The sequence below is a fragment of the Callorhinchus milii genome, unplaced genomic scaffold (assembly GCF_018977255.1).
Source record: "Callorhinchus milii isolate IMCB2004 unplaced genomic scaffold, IMCB_Cmil_1.0 Scaffold2, whole genome shotgun sequence".
Lineage (NCBI taxonomy): Eukaryota > Metazoa > Chordata > Chondrichthyes > Chimaeriformes > Callorhinchidae > Callorhinchus > Callorhinchus milii.
Genome location: NW_024704743.1, coordinates 47,537,589 through 47,557,125, shown reverse-complemented (window position 1 = coordinate 47,557,125; position 19,537 = coordinate 47,537,589). Strand labels below are relative to the sequence as shown.

At 41.0% G+C, this 19,537-nt stretch overlaps 1 protein-coding gene across 1 annotated transcript in view; it reads left to right on the top strand.

Annotated features, from left to right (window-relative positions):
* Positions 1–1,463: 1,463 nt before the first annotated feature.
* creb5b (cAMP responsive element binding protein 5b) overlaps positions 1,464–19,537 on the top strand; it is a 201,634-nt gene continuing 183,560 nt past the window's right edge. The window contains exon 1 of the mRNA XM_042346896.1: positions 1,464–1,506. The gene's annotated coding sequence lies outside the window, so the exon portion shown is untranslated. The remainder of the gene's footprint in view (positions 1,507–19,537) is intronic.

Below are 19,537 nucleotides of genomic sequence, written 5' to 3'. Positions count from 1 at the left end.
GCCTTGTAGGTGAGGATGAGGATCTTGAAATCAATCCTCTGGGGGATGGGGAGCCAGTGGAGGCGAGCGAGGGTGGGAGTGATGTGGTCCCGAAGCCTGGTGCGGGACAGTACACGAGCTGCAGAGTTCTGAATGACCTGCAGCTTGTGGAGGGAGGTGGCGGGAAGGCCGGCGAGGAGAGAGTTCCCATAGTCCAGCCTTGAGGTGACAAAGGCGTGAACCAGGGTTTCAGCAGCGTGAGGGGTGAGGTAGTGCCGTAATCTGGCGATATTCCGGAGGTGATGGAAGGCGGTGCCAGTTGTGGTGCGGATGTGAGGGAGAAAGGACAGCTCAGGGTCGAACAAAACGCCGAGGTTCCTGACTGGCTTTGAGAGGTGGAGAGTGCAGCCTTGGATGCTGATGGTGTCAGCGCCTGAGGTGCGGAGGCGCTGACGTGAGCCAATCAGGAGGGCCTCGGTTTTTTGCACGTTGAGCTGAAGAAAGTTGTCTCTCGTCCAGGACTCGATGTCGGACAGGCAGGCTGTCAGGACATCGGTGGTCGTGGAGTTGAGAGTAGAGGAGGAAAGGTAGAGTTGGGTGTCATCCGCATACATGTGGAAGTTAACCCCATGTTTGCGGATGATGTCACCAAGGGGGAGCATATAGAGGGTGAAGAGGAGGGGACCGAGGACAGAGCCCTGAGGGACACCACATGAGACAGTACGGGGGGTGGAGGAGAAGCCATTCGTTGAGACGAAGTGAAGACGGTGAGAAAGGTACGACCTAAACCATTCAAGGACAGTGCCTTGAAGGTTGAGGTGGGAGGACAAGCGGTGGAGTAGGATAGTGTGGTCGACCGTATCGAATGCTGCCGATAGGTCGAGGAGGACGAGGAGACAGAGGGAGCCCTGGTCACAGATGGTCAGGATGTCATTGGTGACCTTGACCAGGGCAGTTTCTGTGCTATGAGCAGCACGGAAACCTGACTGAAGGGGTTCAAAAAGAGAATGGGTGGAGAGGAAAGAGCGCAGTTGGGAGGCGACAACTCTTTCCAAGACTTTGGAGAGAAAGGGGAGGTTGGAGATGGGCCGGTAGCTTGATAGCTGCGACGCATCAAGGGAGGGTTTTTTCAGGGTGGGCGTGATGGTGGCAACACCACATGAGTGGTGGTGGTGGGGGGGGGGGGGGGAGTTGGAGAGAAGCAGGCGAGGCGCGCCTAACCCCGCCCCCTCCCTTTGTTACGCGCAGTCCATGCTTTACGTCGTCGAGCGCGTCGGCGGCGACGGACGTGGGTGGGTGGGTGCGTGCGTGCGTGCTTGCGCGCTGACGCCGCCGGGCCGTGCGTGCGTGCGTGGCGCCGCCGCCGCCGCCGCCGCTCTGGCCTCGGGACCGCAATGATCGAGAAGTTCAGGAATCCCACGTGACGTCACCAGAGGTGATGTAATGCTTCTGTAAATAGAAGGTATTGTAATCGCCGCTCAGTCCCAACGTGGTTTCCCCGCAGATCCGCTTCTTCAATACACTTCGGTAAGTTGGTGGGGGACAGGATTCCCGGGACAGCGCGACAACCCCCGCAGGTATCCGCACGCTTTCGGGGCACTTTGCAACTCAGTTGTTCCGAGTGTAAAACATTGCTCATTTTGCTCAGCTGCTCATTTTTTTTCTTCTTCTTCTCTTTCCCCCTCTCTCTCTCTCTCTCCATTTTTTCCCCTCTTATCCCCCCCCCACCCGCACCCCCCCCCACCCCTGTGTTAAATAGTAAACAGTAAACTGTACCGCCGGAGACTTCGGGGTGTGTTAAGGGGTTTGCAAACTGTTGACTGGGTGACTGGGTGGGTGGGTGACTGGGTGGGTGGGTGACTGGGTGGGTGGGTGACTGGGTGGGTGGGTGACTGGGTGGGTGGGTGACTGGTGGGTGGGTGACTGGGTGGGTGGGTGACTGGGTGGGTGGGTGACTGGGTGGGTGGGTGACTGGGTGGGTGGGTGACTGGGTGGGTGGGTGACTGGTGGTGGTGGTGGAGGGGGACATCGCTGTGAGGGAGTGTGGGAGTGAGATGCTGTCACAGCGGCGGCACTTTTCCACACACACACACACACACACACACACAAAAAAAGTGTTTTAAATGAAAGTTGTTCGGAGAGCGCGGTGTTGGGAAGTCATTAGTATTCTTGTCGCTGTTTTGTGTCTGGGGCTCCGGCATATGTGATAGTGTCTCCTTCACATCACAAGAGACCACGGAGAGGAATTCTCTAAAGTGGTGGCGGTGGCGGTGGCGGTGGTGGTGGTGGTGGTGGCGGTGGCGGTGGTGGTGGGGGAGAGAGAAAATAAAAAGATTTCGGGCGAAATATAGGTTTGACCAACTTTAGCTTCTCGGTGACTTTGACTTCTCAGTTGTCAGCAGTTTTCCCGCAGTCGGGTCGCTCCAACCCGCTGGAAGTGTTGCTCCGGGTGGTTTATCGAATGAAGCCGCACATTTTTTTTTGTTGCAAAAAGTATATAGTTACGCCGTGTCAACAATTTACTTCACGGATTTATAAAGCGTTGAGAGATTCCGGGTTTCCCCTCCTGGTTTACATCGGGAGCGCTATTGTTATTTGAATCCCTTTAAACCGGGACTGGTTTGTGGTCCAGGGAACGCGCTGATGGTGTGTCAAACAGTTCATCGTTCGGGTCAAACCGGTTGTCAGCAAAAATGAATGTTGTTAATTGATATGGGAACGGTCCTTGTGGTTGGGAATGACGTCATTCTGCAGCCTATTAAGTGTGTTTGATTAACAGTCCGAGATATCGAGGGCTCAGAGGGCAGATCTGCTGACAAAACGCTCTCCTTTCAAAGGACTATCGTTCAAAAGATGTGAAGCCGCAACATTCCCAATAATCCCAGCAACTGGGATTTCCCTAAAAGTTATGCAGTCTTTACAAAAATGTCTTGTAATGATCCCCCCCCCCCCCCCACACACACACACACACACACACACTATCCCTGGACATCCTTCATTAGTTGTTGTACTTGTTTGTGGAAAGAGATACATGTACGACCTGGAACTCGGACCTGGAATTATCGATGAAGCGGTGCATTCAGACTCACGCGTGGAAATTTGTCCCATCCTTCACCCAAACCGAGGAAATATTCATTTTTAAAAAGCAACTTACGGGGTAAAGTTGCGAGGGACTGAATCCGGGCTGTGCGTGACTTAAAGCTATGTGTTTTTTTTCCCGAATCGAAATTCTGCTTCATATTTTGCGGAAATGCAAACGCCCCCCTTCCCCCCCCGTAACAGCTCAGCCGCTTTCCGAGCAGTTAACTATGCACAGAGTTTGCTTTGGTTCTGTGAAACGCTGCTGTGCAATTTATAAAGTTACGCTTCGCAGCAGATCTGCGAGAAACCGTACCGTGTAACTTGACTTCAAACGCAGAAGTTTGGGAAGGGGCACAGCGACCAATAACTCGCAGCGCAATTCACAGCAATTCCTGCGTCTCAGTGTGTTCTGGACATTCCTCGCGTGTGAAACGAATGTATTTATTTCCAGCGTCGTGCACCTGGGGAAAGGTTGGCTGGAAACTGTAGTCTGTATTTCTTATTTGTTTGCGACGACAGAGTTCCCCCCCCCTCCACATATTTTAAATTTGACTGAATATGATGTAGATGAAGTAGTTTGCACTCTACCCGGTTGTAAATTTGAGAGGATTAGCATTGCTCTGAAAGGCACTGACCTTTTTAAGTTAAGAAAATCATCGCTAGGGACCGCGCTCGCACTGTTGCACAGCGCAGCGCAGCGCAGCCTGAGAGCAAAGTGCTTCACACCAGTCCACACGGTCACTCTGCTGCTGGGAGACAGATCGACTGGGCTGCAGAGGGTTAATATCACGATCAGATGAGCTGGTACATGGGGTGTGGGTGGGGGTGTGGGGGTTACTTTTAGTTATATAAAGGCGATTCTTAACGTTAAACAACCCATATGTTGAGAAGCGTGTGCTCTGCAGTGCACAGGGCTCAGTGAGCTTTGGAAGCTGTTCCTATCCGCGCTCCTGGGCAGCAGCACATTACATCAGGGCAACGCTTATTAATTGCAAAGCTTTTCACAGAATTGGTGTGGAATGCTTATGGTTCCAGACAGATGGATAAACTGTACCGAAGCTGAAGTTTGCACCGTCTGCACTTACTGAACTGTTGATGAAGTCATCGCGATCAAGAGAACTCGATGGAGCAGTGTTTACTCTCCACACACACTCACACACTCACTCACTCACACACACACACACACACAGACCACCACTGTATTAAAGCCTGTGGTGTTCTGCCACACAGACCCCAGGAGAAACAATTTGTGAATTGCCTGAGATCATGGATCAAAACGCAGTGTAGATCTCCCAGAGAGTATTACAGTACCTATAAAATACTAGGTCATGCCTTGCAAGGTTTGCTGCAGCAGGGTCAAACGTAAATTGTGCAACAAGTACATGTTAAAACAAGAATCAGGTATTATTCAAGATTAGAAACAGAGGGTCAGGTTTTGTGGTGTGTTAATTTCGAAATTATAGTTTATCGTACAAAATAGTTGGGCAACAAACCTAATGACTCCAGTCGCTTAAAAACTAGAGTGAAGGGGATTATCTGGTCAAACCCACATGTAGCAATGGTTTATGTGTTTTAATTCAATATTTCAACATACTAAAAATGGTTGTGTTTGAGAGCTAAAATGTTTTTGTCAGAGTTATTTGTGGTTTGTAGCCTGCTGCAAATAGCAGTAAATTAAAAGCTAAAACTGTGAAGACTTCTGTGTAGTCTTGCAATAGCTGATATATCACATAAGAAGTTGTTAGCACAATCAGATTTCTAAATGTGTTAATTCTATTTGGGTAATTTTCTGGTATTTTTAATCATATATACAGTTATGTCACAAAATCATAGCATGCAGCTGTATTCTATATTGTTCCAGACGAACACTGATACAGTCAGGCTCCTTGAAAAGAGCTTTTTCTTAATTAAAATCTATAAATACTGTTCTAATAGTTTAGCTCAAGCTTCTGATAATTGTAGAATTTAACACATCTAATAACCCATAAAACATTTATTTATTTAAAGTTAGCAAACTATCAAGGGATTTTTAAAATGCAACCAAAAATCCTCTCCATGCTCTCGGCTTCATTTGTTGCAATATGTCCTTTTAATTAATGTTGTTGAAATTTAAAACAAAGTATTGGAGTACATGCCTATGACTAAATTGATTACATTAATATGGGATGGTTGTTTCAAAAACGCCTTCCTGCTTTCAGAACACTTTTATTATCGCTCCCCTCCACCAGGAACATGGTGTCCTTCCATTCCGTTCTAGGAATGATCCAGTCCTACCCTGTCCTCTGTTTTTCTATCCCCGCAGAAGCTTCTCTCTTCTGCAGATTACTTGACCGAGGACGGGTGAAGCAATGGCTCAGGTGTGTGCATTTGGTGAATGTTTAAAGTAATAAATGGCTACTTTTATTTAGAACTGCTAAAATGTCATAAACTTTTACATTCATTATATTTGGATTGTGTTTCATGGCCTTAATGCAACATGATTTTGTGTCTTTCATAGCCAAATAAATTACTGTAATTGAGAGGAATAAAACACTTTTTTTACTCTTGGCATCGTTCTCAGTATGATTTGCAAACCATCTGTTTGTACTGCCTCTGAGTAAAAGTACCCGTTTTATGCAAATCAAGCAAATAGTTTCTAGCGCCTTGGGATGTCCTCCCGACGTGAAAGGCGCTACACAAATGTAATTTTGTTGTGGATGTTATATAAAATTTTAATGGCAGCATTCTGCAGGTATACAGTGGAGCAAACAAAAGCTTTTAATTCAGATTTAAAAAGTTGTAGACTCTGTGTTTGGTTAATTTAATAAGAGGTGTGAATTCTCTCCAATTCAAAACCTTAGGCAAATTTCCTTACTCCACACATCTCTGTTTACCTAACAGTAAGTAGGAACCCAGTTGTTAGTCGATTGGCAGATTGCTTGGCACAATATTCCCTCCAAAAGAAAATATTGGTCACTCAATGCACGACTGTTTGTGGGATACTGCTGTGTGCAGTTGGCTGTGGTGGTTTCAGTTACTACACTTTACATTATATTCTGTGAAGCTCTTTGAGATGTCTCAAAGACGTGATATCAAATGCAAGGATTATTATAATTCTACATCACCTATCTGCAGATTTTACATATCTCAATAAGAAGTAACACAGTTGCAAAAAGTTTAATAACTTGTGATAAACTCAGGAGATTTTGTTTAAAAATGTAAAGAATTGCACAACCTGATTAAAAAAAAATCAATGGGCTTAATTACCTAAGATGTTGCTAAATTATGAATCATTTTGTGGAGATGTGCTGACCAGCAGAAACAGGGTTGGTGCTCTTATGTAGGATTCTTACAGCTAGCCTGAGGTGAATCACTTTTTACTGGAAATAAATCCTTATCCCAGAAATGAAAGAAAAGTGTACTAAGTTTCCGAGTCACCATTTTCTCTGTTGGCCTTTATTTTTTTTCTGGATCAGAAGGCAGTAGGTTTGATCCATACACCAGAACTTACGCTTAACATATAGGTTTTCACTTAAGTGAGGTACTGAGGGAGTACTGCAAGACTAACAACAACTTGCACTTATATAGCACCCTCCATGCTATATATAGCACCCTCTCAAGAGTGCTGTATTATTAGAGTATTATTTTGGTGAGATAGTTAACAAAGGTTAACCATCTGCCAGTTATTAATTCAAGTGGAATACATTAATCCAATGACATTATTTCAAAGAAGTGCAAAAAACTCCTCCTAATATTTCTCATTGTAAAAAAAATTGTCATTCATCTTATTGCAGTTTGTGGGATGTTTCTGATTCGTATCAGTTTCTGAATTTGCTAACGTAGCAATAATCACAGTACTTCAAACTAAGTGAAGGACTATGAGATGTTTAAATCTCATAAGGTGCTATATGAATTGCAAATATTAATAATTATAATTTCCACATTCATTGCCTTCATTGCCTGCTCTTTAAAAATATATGTTCACAAATTCCAAAATTAAATACAAATGATATTTTTCCAAATATTTCTTACACATTATGCATTTATTTTCTATTAACTGAGTGTTCACCACCTTGCCTTCTCACTCAGGAGCATCTGATTTTGTCCGAAGTCTGTATTATTTCAACTGTTGATATGTGTTGTTGGCTGATGTCAGTGTACTATAATTGGCCTTGGTACTCTTGGGTTTGGAGCAACAACAACAAGATTGCATTTATAGAGCGCCTTTCACGTCAGGAGGATGTCCCAAGGCGCTGGATAGTTGGGTCGGGACCCGAGCAGGCAGGAAATGGTCAGGGTGAGGGGTGGGAAGGGAGGGAGCGAGGAGGGGGTAGAGAGTCGAGGGGAGAGCTGAAGGCACGACTGAAGAGAAAGGTCTTGAGACCGGCCTTGAAGGAGGAAAGGGAGGAAGCAAGGTGAAGGCACTGGGGAATGGAGTTCCAGAGCCTCGGGGCTGAGAGGCTGAAAGCGCGGCCACCGATGGTAGGGCAGTTAGGGCGGGGGATGTGGAGCAGACCAGAACCAGAGGAACGGAGGGTACGGGCAGGTAAGTAGGGGGATAGTAGGTCAGAGAGGTAGGAGGAAGCAAGGTCGTGAATGACCTTGTAGGTGAGGATGAGGATCTTGAATTCGATCCTCTGGGGGATGGGAAGCCAGTGGAGGCGAGCGAGGGTGGGAGTGATGTGGTCGCGAAGCGGTTTTGTTCTAGGGTTCAATTTACTTCTTGCATCCTTTGAAATTAAGTAAACTAGACATCAAAGGCAGCTCTCACAGATTAAAAGAAACACATGAATAGCAGGTAGGCATATTTCGCCCCCAAAATATACAACCATATCACTTTACACTATATTATGTGAAGCACTTTGATACGTCTCAACGACGTGATAAAGCGCCATATCAATTGCAAGGATTATTATTATATGTAATATTTATTTTTATAGTCCTTGTAACATTGAAACATCTGAAAGTACCAAACAATAATTACTGTTAACATTGACAACAATAATAACAAATTTACATTTATACAGGAGGATGTCCCAAGGCACTGGAAAGTCCATTGTTTGCAGTGGGGACTGAGAGCATGTGGATGAAGGGATTGTGGGGGGCGAGGATTTAAATGATCACAAGTGCGGTCAAAGAGGCAAACCATGAAAGAGGTGAGGGAAGGGGTGAGTCTTTGGGATTCCAGGGTTGAGTTTCAGAGAGTTGGGACAGATACGCTGAAGGCCCAGTCACCAATGTTGGAGCAGGGGAGGTGAAACCGGCTGATGTCCACTGAGCAAAGAGAATGGCTAGGTTGGTAGTGTTTGAGGAGATCACAGAAGTAGTTTGGGGCAAGACCATGGAGAGATTTAAAGGATAAAACAAGGATCTTAAACTCAATCCACTGGGGAATGGGGAGCCAGTGAGGATGGCTCATGGAGCCTAGTGGGGGAAAGGTCACAAGCTGCAGAGTTCTGGTTAGTCTGCAGCTTGTGAAGGGAAGAGGTGGATAGTCCAGGGAGTTGGCATAATCTAGCGTGGATGTAATGAATGTGTGGATTAGGGTTTTGGTGGCCTGAGGAGAGGGTTAGTGGTGAAGACGGCCAATGTTACAGAGGTGGGGGAAAAGCTGAGTGAGTCAAGTATGAATGTGAGGCTCGTGTCTTACAATATATTCTGTGAAGCATTTGAGATGTCTCATTGATGCGATAAGGCGCTATTTCAAATGCTATTATTATTTAAAGTAGTTAAGAGTCAAACAAGGCACTGAAATTTCGCACAAATTCTGTGAGGTGGAGTGTGCAAGTAGTTTGATGCTGCCAGCACCTGAGGGGAGAAGGTGCTGAGGGGAGCCAAGTATGAGAGCTTTTTGCCCTCGACCCTAATCATGCATTCATCACACCCAAGCTACATTACTCCAACTTGCTGGACTATCTGCCTCTTCCCTTCACAAACTGCAGACGATCCAGAACTCTGCAGCTCATGTCCTTTTTGCCCACAAAATACATAATCAATCCACTTTACAATATATTCTGTGAAACAATTGAGACATCTCAATGATGTGATAAGGTGCTATATCAAATGCAATTATTATTATTTATCTTGTTGACGTTCAACATAAGAAAGCTCATACAGGATTTGATGTGCGACAGCAGTTATCCTGCAATTGATAGTAATGGCAGACAGAGTTGGGTGTCATCTGTATGCATGTGGAAGTTAACCCCATGTCTGCAGATAACATCGCCATTGTTTTCATAAGCAAACTCTTATGGATAAACAGTCATCCTTTTGTTTGTCTGTTGCAGAAATATGTCCCTCTGCTGACATTCAGTGCTACCAGTAGACCCAATGCCCCAGTAAAAGGAAAAAGGATTCAAAGCCTTCAGAAATGAGCAGGGAAGCAAGAAAATCAGAGAAGAATAGTCATTTTAAAAACAGAAAACTATTGTTGTTGCTGAGTGTCAGTCCCAAATCTCAATCTGATAAACGATACAGAAGCCGTCACAAAAATAACAACTGCTTCCATCTCTCTCTCCACAGAGAAAAGCTCATGGCACCAATACACGCTGTGATAGACTCATGACTGAATAGTAAAGCAATTGAAATAAATCACACGGACACATGTGAAAGTGGTTCAGTGTTCATGAACAGTCCTGGATAAAGAGCATTTGTGGGGCAAGTATGCTTCTGTCTGGTTCCTGTTCCAGTAGGATTTTTTTAAAAAAGGAGTAGCAGTATGGATTTGGTGAGTTTAACAAGCAATGTCAAACTGCGCTGAACCATTCCACTTGAAGATCTGCTTAACCCTCTCCTCTTAGTCTGTGCTACTATGATGGTTTCTGACCTCGTCACGGTCAGGATTCATACAGCTGCTATGCTGCGGTTTAGTTGCTCAAGAATTTTCTATTTTCTCTCACTTAGCAAATGGCCTTTCCACTTCACTTCAACACTGAAAATAAAGGAAATAATATTATAGAGTTCTGCGGATAGGGAGTTGAGAGTTCTTCAGTTAGAGCTGAGAACATATTTTTATGCCATATTGCCAGTACACTGAATGAATGCTGCACTGTAGACCATGTTCAAAGTAGTAAATGGGAATTAGAGGACTTTCTAAATTGAATCAGTGAATACCATGTCAATACCCACATATTAAAGGTCAGTTATTCAAAGGTTTCATTGAGTATAAAAAGGCTTTTATTAATTTGCAAAACAGATTTGGGTGTTTTTTGTGGTTGTGCACTATTTTCAGGAGTGCAATAAATGCTGATAGAATTATTTGTCAGCATTTTAGGGATTCAAAAATATAATAGTTACAATTTTAAAAAAAGTGAATCTATAAACTAACAACTGTTTCCACTTTGTTTATGAAACCTATAATAAAGTTTAAGAAAAATAACAAAGCATGTGGGCATTTCTGATGACAGGCAAACAAAGGATTTGCCTAATTGTTATTGCTGTATCTTACAGACATGGTGATGGGCAGCAGGCTGCCTTTCATTTTCAGTGTATTTATTTTCTGAGGGTTACATTGCTGTAATCTATTTTATCATTGAAACAGTGAGTAGTGCAGCAGAATATCCCTGGTTGGCTAGCAATTGAGATGTATATAGCTCCTGTGTGAAGGGCACTATATACGTGCAAGTTGTTGTTGTAATCCCAGGAGTATCTTTAATAATACCTCAATTTTTTAAACTTTGAACACAGTTGTCACATTTCAATATGACTGGCAAACTCCCAGCAGAAACGGATGGTGTAATATTGAAATGTACACAAATATTTATTCTCTTAATACACACTTAATAGTTTTTACTGCAATAATAACTAATAATCTTCCAAAATATTTTGTAAAAAAAATTGTTTTCAAATGTAGAAAAAACTGACTTCAGAGTTAATGACAATTTAAAAATGTACACTAACAAATACAAACGGGAAATTATAGCTTGTAGCAAGGTGTTGACTGGAGCTAAGCTAAAGAAATGTTATTTTTCAATAAACTCTTGACATTATGGTTTTGACATTATGGGGTCTAATTGCAGTATTTCTTAATGGGATTCCTTAATAAAAAATCCAAATCATGCAAATGATGGCCCCATTCAGGATTATGTCATACTAACAATTGTGACCTCCAACAAGATTTACTTCCGGAGTGGAGTTCCTGTTATTAAGGAATTCTGAATGGAAAAAGCCAACAATAATGTGTGATTGGTTGAAGGCCTTCTGACCATATGCACTGATCATTAAACCTCAACAAGCCAGATATTTGATGTGCTTTAGATAGTCATGATATCGGCTCTGACCACGTGGAATTTGAATGGAATTTGCATTACATTTAGTCTGAAATTATTCACTGAACAGAGGGAGATGATGAATGGGAAAAATCGTTGGAAATGCAATTGTAGGACTGAACAACAGAAAACAAATTGACTTTTAAGAAGCTTCCAGTTATCATTCATCGAATATGAAGTAATTAGTGGGAATCTAATTTATGCTTTTAGTTAAATTACCATTGTCACAAAAGTAATTTGTGGCAATATTTCTCAAAATTGAATGGAATTTGAAATGGAAATTATAGGAAAACAACTCAAAATATCTACTAAAGTATTCCCTTTGCCATCCTGAATGCAGAAGAAAAGTCCACCAGTGTTTTCAATACAAATATTGGTCTTTCTGTAACCTAAATAACCAATCTCCTAATTTATACTGGAAGTGACCATTTTGTGGATAATAAACACATGATTAAATTGGTTGTGATACCATTATGATAGGCCTCTGTCTTACCTCTCTTCCCCTCCCACTCCCCAATCCCTACCTCCACTCCACTTCCAGGAAAATGCTCTTAAGCAAAATTATTATTTTGTCTTTCTGTTGTGAAAATAACAATAGATTTTTAAAAAAATAATCAACCCATTAAAGACACTGAATATTTAATTTTTTAAAAATGTTGTAGTTATCATCTCAAAACTGATGTGATATTAGTTAGTTAGTGTTAATTAATTATTTAAAAATAAGTACAGTATATTATGTTGCACAGATAGCATTAATGTGCAGTAATCAACTGTTGCTGAATGTTAAAATTTATGTTTCCTATTCTTACCAACTTGAACAATGCTGGTTACCTTTGCCATCTGGATATAATCAAAGATAGCATGAGACTGTGTTCTATTGTATTTGACGGTCATACTTCAATAGGGAAGGGGGAGTTAAGCAGGGACTCAAGTTGGTTTGAGATGCCATGTCTGGAGAAAGGAGAATGAATAAATTCTCATTGGAAAACTCAATAAATTTAATACCTGAGCCAGGAAAATCTCCATTTCTCCAGAGCATTATTGATTATTGTATAGCCTTCATCAATGGAACGTTTCTACAGGTAGTCAATATGAATTGTGGCGCTAATTACTTGCTCCTGCTAACCTTGTAAGCCAACTATATACTTTTTGTACTGTGGTGATATAGTGTCACTTTCAAAACAGCTTGTATTTCACACTGTTCATTCCAGTACTTGGGGAAGGAGAAAAATGAAGAGCACAGAGTCCTGCAAATGTACAATTGTTTAAAACTATATTAAAATCCAAATAATAGTATCTTGGAATACTGCTCAGGAATTCGACTTCTGAGACTGCTACAGAGTGTCGATGCAATTACGACATTCTATTGGCAAGCACATCACCTTTGAGCCAGTTTAACCCAAAGGAGAACTTCCCAGAAGAAGGAAGATTCTCTATTTATTGAATACAAGAGTGGGAGGAATGGAAGAAATGTAACCATGGGAGTAATAATACAGTAGTAGCTATAATATTGCCACTGGCACCTCAATTCCCCTTTATAATTGTATCCAGATATCGTTCATGCAACACATAGGAGCTCCATTACATATACCAATGATAAATTGCCCTGCAGCTTACATAAATTAAGCATTACAAGCTTTGTTGAAATTATCAAAAAAAAACATCAAGGTAATATTAATCACAGACCTAAAAGATCAAACAAGTTAAAGTATAGTATAAGGTCCAATTCTTGGTTTCCTCTTTAGTACACTAATGAGTTAGGTTGTGCATCCCAATGCATGACAGTCAACATCAATTTTAGGCAATGTTTCAGATAGTATAAAGTGAACATTGATTCCCTTGCATTTGATTGAAATATTTAAAAAATAAAGAAAAAGGTTGTATAGTTTTCTTGAGTAAGTAAGTATTACTTGGGACGTCCTCCCGACATGAAAAGTGACGTAAATTTGTTATTGTTGTTGCTACTTCAATGATCAGATATATAGTGGAGTTCTATGCAACTACATCCTGCTCAGTTGAGTTTATAGTGATACATTTGCTTATTTGAACATTGAACGTTATCCAAATGTAAACAGAACTTAGAAATAAACTATTATTATAGTGTTGTATCCAAAGAGAATAAAAGTGGACGGGGAAATAAACTTTGAAGTTGTTGCATTACAATGTATGCAGAGACCTTTATCTCAGAGAAAGTATAAGACTCAAAATCATAAACATTCATCTATTAGTTTAAAATGAAGTTTGTGCAGAATTTGGGAAAATTGTTAAACTTTGCCTTAATTTAGAAGATGGTGTTTGGAAAACTAATATGAATGTGAAAAAAATGCCTCAGTTTGTGACCACAAACAAGGTCATTGAATCATTTGTGTCTTGATTGGCACTCTTCTGGTTTTCAAATAATATTAATTAGCATTTAACTCGCTACCCCAAAGGGCTATTGACGCTCAGTCCTTGAACATATTCAAGACTGAGATAGATATATTTCTTATTGCAAAAGGGATTAAGGGATATGGCAGGGCTATGTTATTAGCTGGAGTTAGATTAGAAGATCAGCCATGATTAAATGGCGGGGCAGGCTCGAAGGGCCAAATGGCCTACTCCTGCTCTTACATGTTATGTTATTTGGATTTTAATATATTGTTAAACAATTATACATTTGTAGGACCCTGTGTTCTTCACTTTTCTCCTTCCCCAAGTACTGGAATGGACTGTATGAAATACAAGCTGCTTTGTCATGCTGCACTGAAAGTGACACTTAATATCACCACAATACAAAACGTATATAGCAGATGCACTATTTTGTAAGACAGGTATCTCTCATGTACAGAAACCCAACAGCAACTATTTGCATTTATATAGCACACCTCACACAGGGTAGTGTCCCAGAGCACTTATTTCAGTGCTTAACAACCTCCAGTACCAATCATTGAAATAAAATTGGGCTACACATCTCCTCCCTGGCGGGGGCTATGCCCTACTTGCCTATGCCAAAAGAATACTGGCATTAATTGGTAGGCCAAGATATCAGGGATACTCCAAAGTACAACAATTTACATTAATCTCAAGAGAGAATGAGTGGAGATGGGGGTGGGTAGGAGGAAGTTGGCATTGGCGTGTCAAAGAGGTAAGATTTGAGGCCAGAACAGACAGAAAGAGACGGAATGAAATAAAGTGGTAGGGAGTGGGAATTTCAGCCAAGTTACACCCAACACATTCCAAAATCAGGTAAGCAGGATGTGCCCTTTCAGGGAGAGATTGCACATTTTATTTCAGATGCAGGGAAATTTCCAGATCTGTATGCCATCTACATACCTGGAACTCTGTGTGGTTTGGATACTCTTAAGCACATTGATTTGTTTCAACATGTATCAGACACCCAAGCTGACCAAAAACAAACCAAAGGCATGGATGGAGGAGAGTGAAGGGAGGAATGTGATATACTGCTCCGCAAGGTGTATAGGTTGTATTCATATCAACTCACCGAGTGATTTTCAGCTCTTGCCACAAGAGTGCAATTAAGGCCTGTCATTGTTAGATTGAAACTACAGCAGTGCTAATAGTTCTGGTTCAGATAAACAAAACTGAAAATGAATACTCCGCTACACTCAAAACTAGATGGCCTCTATCCACAAAGACAATGTGACTGGACACCACCCATCCTTAGCAGCCAGAAATGGCCTCTGCAGTGCATAACGTCCACTACAGTATTTAACCATATTAATAAGTGTCTGTGAGCAGAACATAAAGATGTTGTCCTGTATAATTGCCTCAGTTGCCCACATGCCACTTTACATGCCGCCACCTGACTATCCTTGTGTGTAATAAAGTAATCAAACATTGGGGTTTCGTTGATTTCTATAGAGGTTTGGAAGACTAAAATTTAATACATACTCAAGGATCATATCTCTTTTGCTAGTCCCATCTTTAGTTACATCTTTCCAACCTTATTTATCCCTAATTTTCAAGCACCCCAGCTACAAGGTTAGTTCTATTCATAATAATGTTCACTCAGGAGCTTTGAAATTACATCTAGGCTCGACTACACCAACTCCCTGCTTGTCGGCCTTCCCAACTGTTCCCTCAACAAGCTGCAAATCATCCAGAACCCTGCAGCTCATGTCCTCCCCTACACCAGGCTCTGTGAACCCATCACCCCCACCCTCGCCTAGCTCCACTGACTCCCCATCCCTCAGAGGATAGAATTCAAAATCCTCTTCCTCACCTTCAGGGCCCTTCACGGCCTTGCTCCTTCCTACCTCTTGTGACCTGTCTGGTCTCTCCACTCAGCAGGGTCCAGTCTGCTCCATGTCCCCCGCCTCACCATCGGCGGTTGGGCCTTCAGCTTCTCTGCTCCCACCCTTTGGAACTCCATCCTTGCATTTTGCTTCCCCTCTTGCCTCTTTCAAAGCACGTCTCAAGACCCTCCTCTTCAACCACGCATTCTGCCACCCTCCTACCCCTACGCTCCACCCCTCAAAATCCTAAACTCCAGCTTGGATCCAAATCCCTTACTGTCCAGCATCCAGGGACGTACTCCTGACGTGAAAGGTCCTATTTGTTGTTGTGGTTGTTGAATATTCATTGTCTAAGAGCAGAAATAAGCATAAAGCTGCCAAAATGCAACATTTTACTGTATGAATATTTGTGTTCAATTATTGAAATGTAAGTAATTGTGGTTGTAAAGCAGATGCTCCTTATTACCATAGATCCTTTTACCTTAATCATATTAGTTGGTAATGGTCCATCACAATATTTTATACGAAGATACAATTGTAGGTTGTTCAGTTTTTATTAAAATTATTCTTTCAATTAAATTAATGTATTATTAAACTTCTAAGTCAGAATAGTTAACATGATCATCATTTTGAACCTGTTTTTGTGGCTCCCCCTCTCTCACTAGCTCTCCATTTCTTTCTTCTATTTCTTAGTAGTAAGGTCCTTGTTTTCCTCTCTGAATAAATTTTCTCATACTCCCTAAGCTTTGTATCCCTACATTCACTTTTCTCCCCACTCACTCTCTGGTTTAAACAGTTATAATTTTATGTTTCCCACACCAATATATTTCTATATTGAAGAAAACTGATTTGAGAAGCCAATGGGTAAATCTTTTAGTATACTTTTCCATGGTTTGCAGATAACAATTTTATGAATCATTTATACTTACGTCATATAAATCACACTTATATTGTAAATCATTCTCTATATATTTGTTTTGCACAGCTACTTTACAGTATATTATTCTAGACCACACTATTCTAAGTTCAGTTTGTGTTCAGGGCTTTAAATTGTAGTATGGGGGAACACTTTTGAGGTATGATAATTGGTGGTGATAATTAATTGATTCAAATGTTGATTTACTATCTATATTTTGTTGCAAGTAGATTGCTGCAATTTTTGAAAGTGTTCAATGCTTTGTTATACAGTTAATTATAGTGAGTATTACCCCCCACCCCAGCAAATGAATGTTACAAAAAAGGCCTGAAGGGATCTGAGTATTAGACAGATTAGATACAGTTGATAGATAGCTCAGTATAGTATTAGATAGATTTGGGAGATTGTACCTGCTGCAACACCTCACCAGGAATAATTGTACTCCTGATCAGAATTTGCTGTCAACAATGCATGTCGATAATGCAACATAATAGGTAAACAAATGCAGTGTAACCTAACAAATTACTGTAGAATACAGTAATTTTGAAACTTAAATAAAAAAGCCATTTGCAAAAAAATAACAGTATGTATTCAAAACTATTGTTTCAAACTATTGTGCTTATGGAAGGTGGGAGGAAGGTTTGCCTTTGTAATTTCACCGTGTGTCAAATTTTCAATCAGCCTCAACTTACTTTTATCCAGGTCCTGAAGCTGAAATAGTGTTTGCTGGATGTTGCAAAAACCTTCAGGAAATAGTCATTTAATATGGTCATTATTTCCTGTTCATTCTCTCTCCCTCTCCCAAGCGCCATCAACATAGGGATTGAATGTCTTTCCTGACCACCCTATTACTGTTCTAAAATGAAAATAATTTTGTGGCACTATGTTTTACATTTGCTGTTTTGTTCCTTTGCAGTTCTATCTTGGCTCCCCAAATTTCCTTTTTTCACCACTTTCTGTTCAGTCTTGTATTTTGCCCAATGGTCACCTCCTTTTCCCCACAAGATATGTAAATATTCCTTAGTTTTGCAACACCCATTTTTATTTTCCTGTTGATCCATTTTGGGAGCTTTTCTTGGTTTAACTTGCCCCTGCAGCACTTGTCCGGCACATTGCTTACAGCTGTTGCTTCAAGAGCTGGAGCAGGTTACCCGCTCACTTTCCTGATTATAATACAATACAATTTACATTTATACAGCCACATCATGAGGATGATTGTATACTTCATAAGCAGACCTAAAGTGAAGAAAAATAAATATAAAATGACACCATCTTCAAGACAAAAATAATAATCTGTTATTTATTGTACAAAACGTGGTTCACTGACTTTAGGTGCATTTAAACAGATTACTGCATCCCTTGTACCTTGATACTACTATGTTGTAATTGATATGTGTTTCTCTTTGCTATCCTCTCTCCTCAAACAAAATATGACTTCCCAATGCATTTTTTATGGCGATTGCATTGCGTTAAAAATAAGGTTAATAATTAATCTATGTAACAAAATTTATTCCCATGCAACCAAAATAAATTCATTGAGAGACATTTTTGTCATCACAATGTACTGAAATGAAACACATTAAAAAATTTCTTTAAAGACCATAGTTACAAGGGGGATTGGGTGGTGCAGTGTTACAACACTTTACTTCTACCTCTGGGATATGGGTTTGAATCTAGCCCAGACAGATGGGATGAAAGTCTCCTCACTTTGGCTGTTAAGGGACTTTCGGCAAAATGAGTCTGGGCAGACTTAATCAGTTCCCAGTGGAGTTGAGTGCACAGTACACACTGCCCTCGAATTCAAAAGCTGGCACTAATTCAGCAATCACTTAGCTCATAAGTATGTGCAGTTTGAGAAATGGAATATCAAGCTGGAGCAGTAAGAGGTGCCTTTTAACCTCCTGCCCCTCCATAGATGGTTGTGGTGATCCATTGATCTTTGTTTTGTCCTTGTACCTGTTTTAAGCTCTCCTACTTTGTTGAGGAGAAGTTTGTCTTGAGAAAATGATTCCTCTGATGATGTGATTGCATTTCGATTGCAAACGACTGCTGATATTGCAGATGTAATTTAACTTTACGAGAAAAATCCCTGGTTCAGCTTCATGGGAATGTTTTCAGCTACTGACCATGTTAAAGGATATAAGTTGTAAACTGCAATCATATTGTGATTCCCTGAACATTGTTTTAATATGTATTTATATAGATTATACAGCACCAAACAGGTTATTCAGTCTGTGCTTGTGCTTTAAGGAGACAATATTTCAGTAATCTAGCTTTAAAATTAACACTTTGCTGGCAAATACCAACTTGATCATTCAATTATTTTCCAATGCATTAGGGTTCAGGGTTGATAAAATGGAAACCTGTTTAATTCCATCCTGGACCATTTTCATTGTACTGAAATGTAGCACACTATAACAATAGGAATCTGGCAGCGAACAAGGCCGATAATAATAATAATCCTTGCTTTGAGACATCGTTGAGATGTCTCAAACTTTCACAGAATAGTGTAAAGTGAATTGACTATATTGTGTGGGTGAAATACAGCAGCCAATTGTATACAGCAGTTTCCCCACAAACAGTCATGGATTGAAGTGACCAATTTATTATTATATTTTTGAAGGAATTATTACCCCCGGAAAAGTGATCCACCAATCCACTAACAACCAAGTTCCTACTTACTGCTAGGTAAACAGAGGCGTGTGGAGTAAGAAAATTTGCCCAACATTTCGCCCTGCCGGGAATCGAACCCAGATCTCTCACTTGCAAGGCGATTGCTCTACCCACTGAGCTGCAGGATAAGGCAGTAATTGAATTGAACTGAGCACATTTGGTCATACCATAAACCAGAGCAAGGCTCATGTGGTATAAAAATGTTAGCAGAACCCCAAGATGGAATTATTGTTTGCACTTCATTGTCAGGTAGTTGTCCTTTTTATTCTATAGTATGTAGTTTATTTTGAATGCAAATATTTCTTACAATAATATGGGCACATCTGCCTGATAAGTACAGTATATTATATTAATGTGAAAATGTGGTAATAAAGATGATAGATGGGGATGGAGATAAATGCTATCAC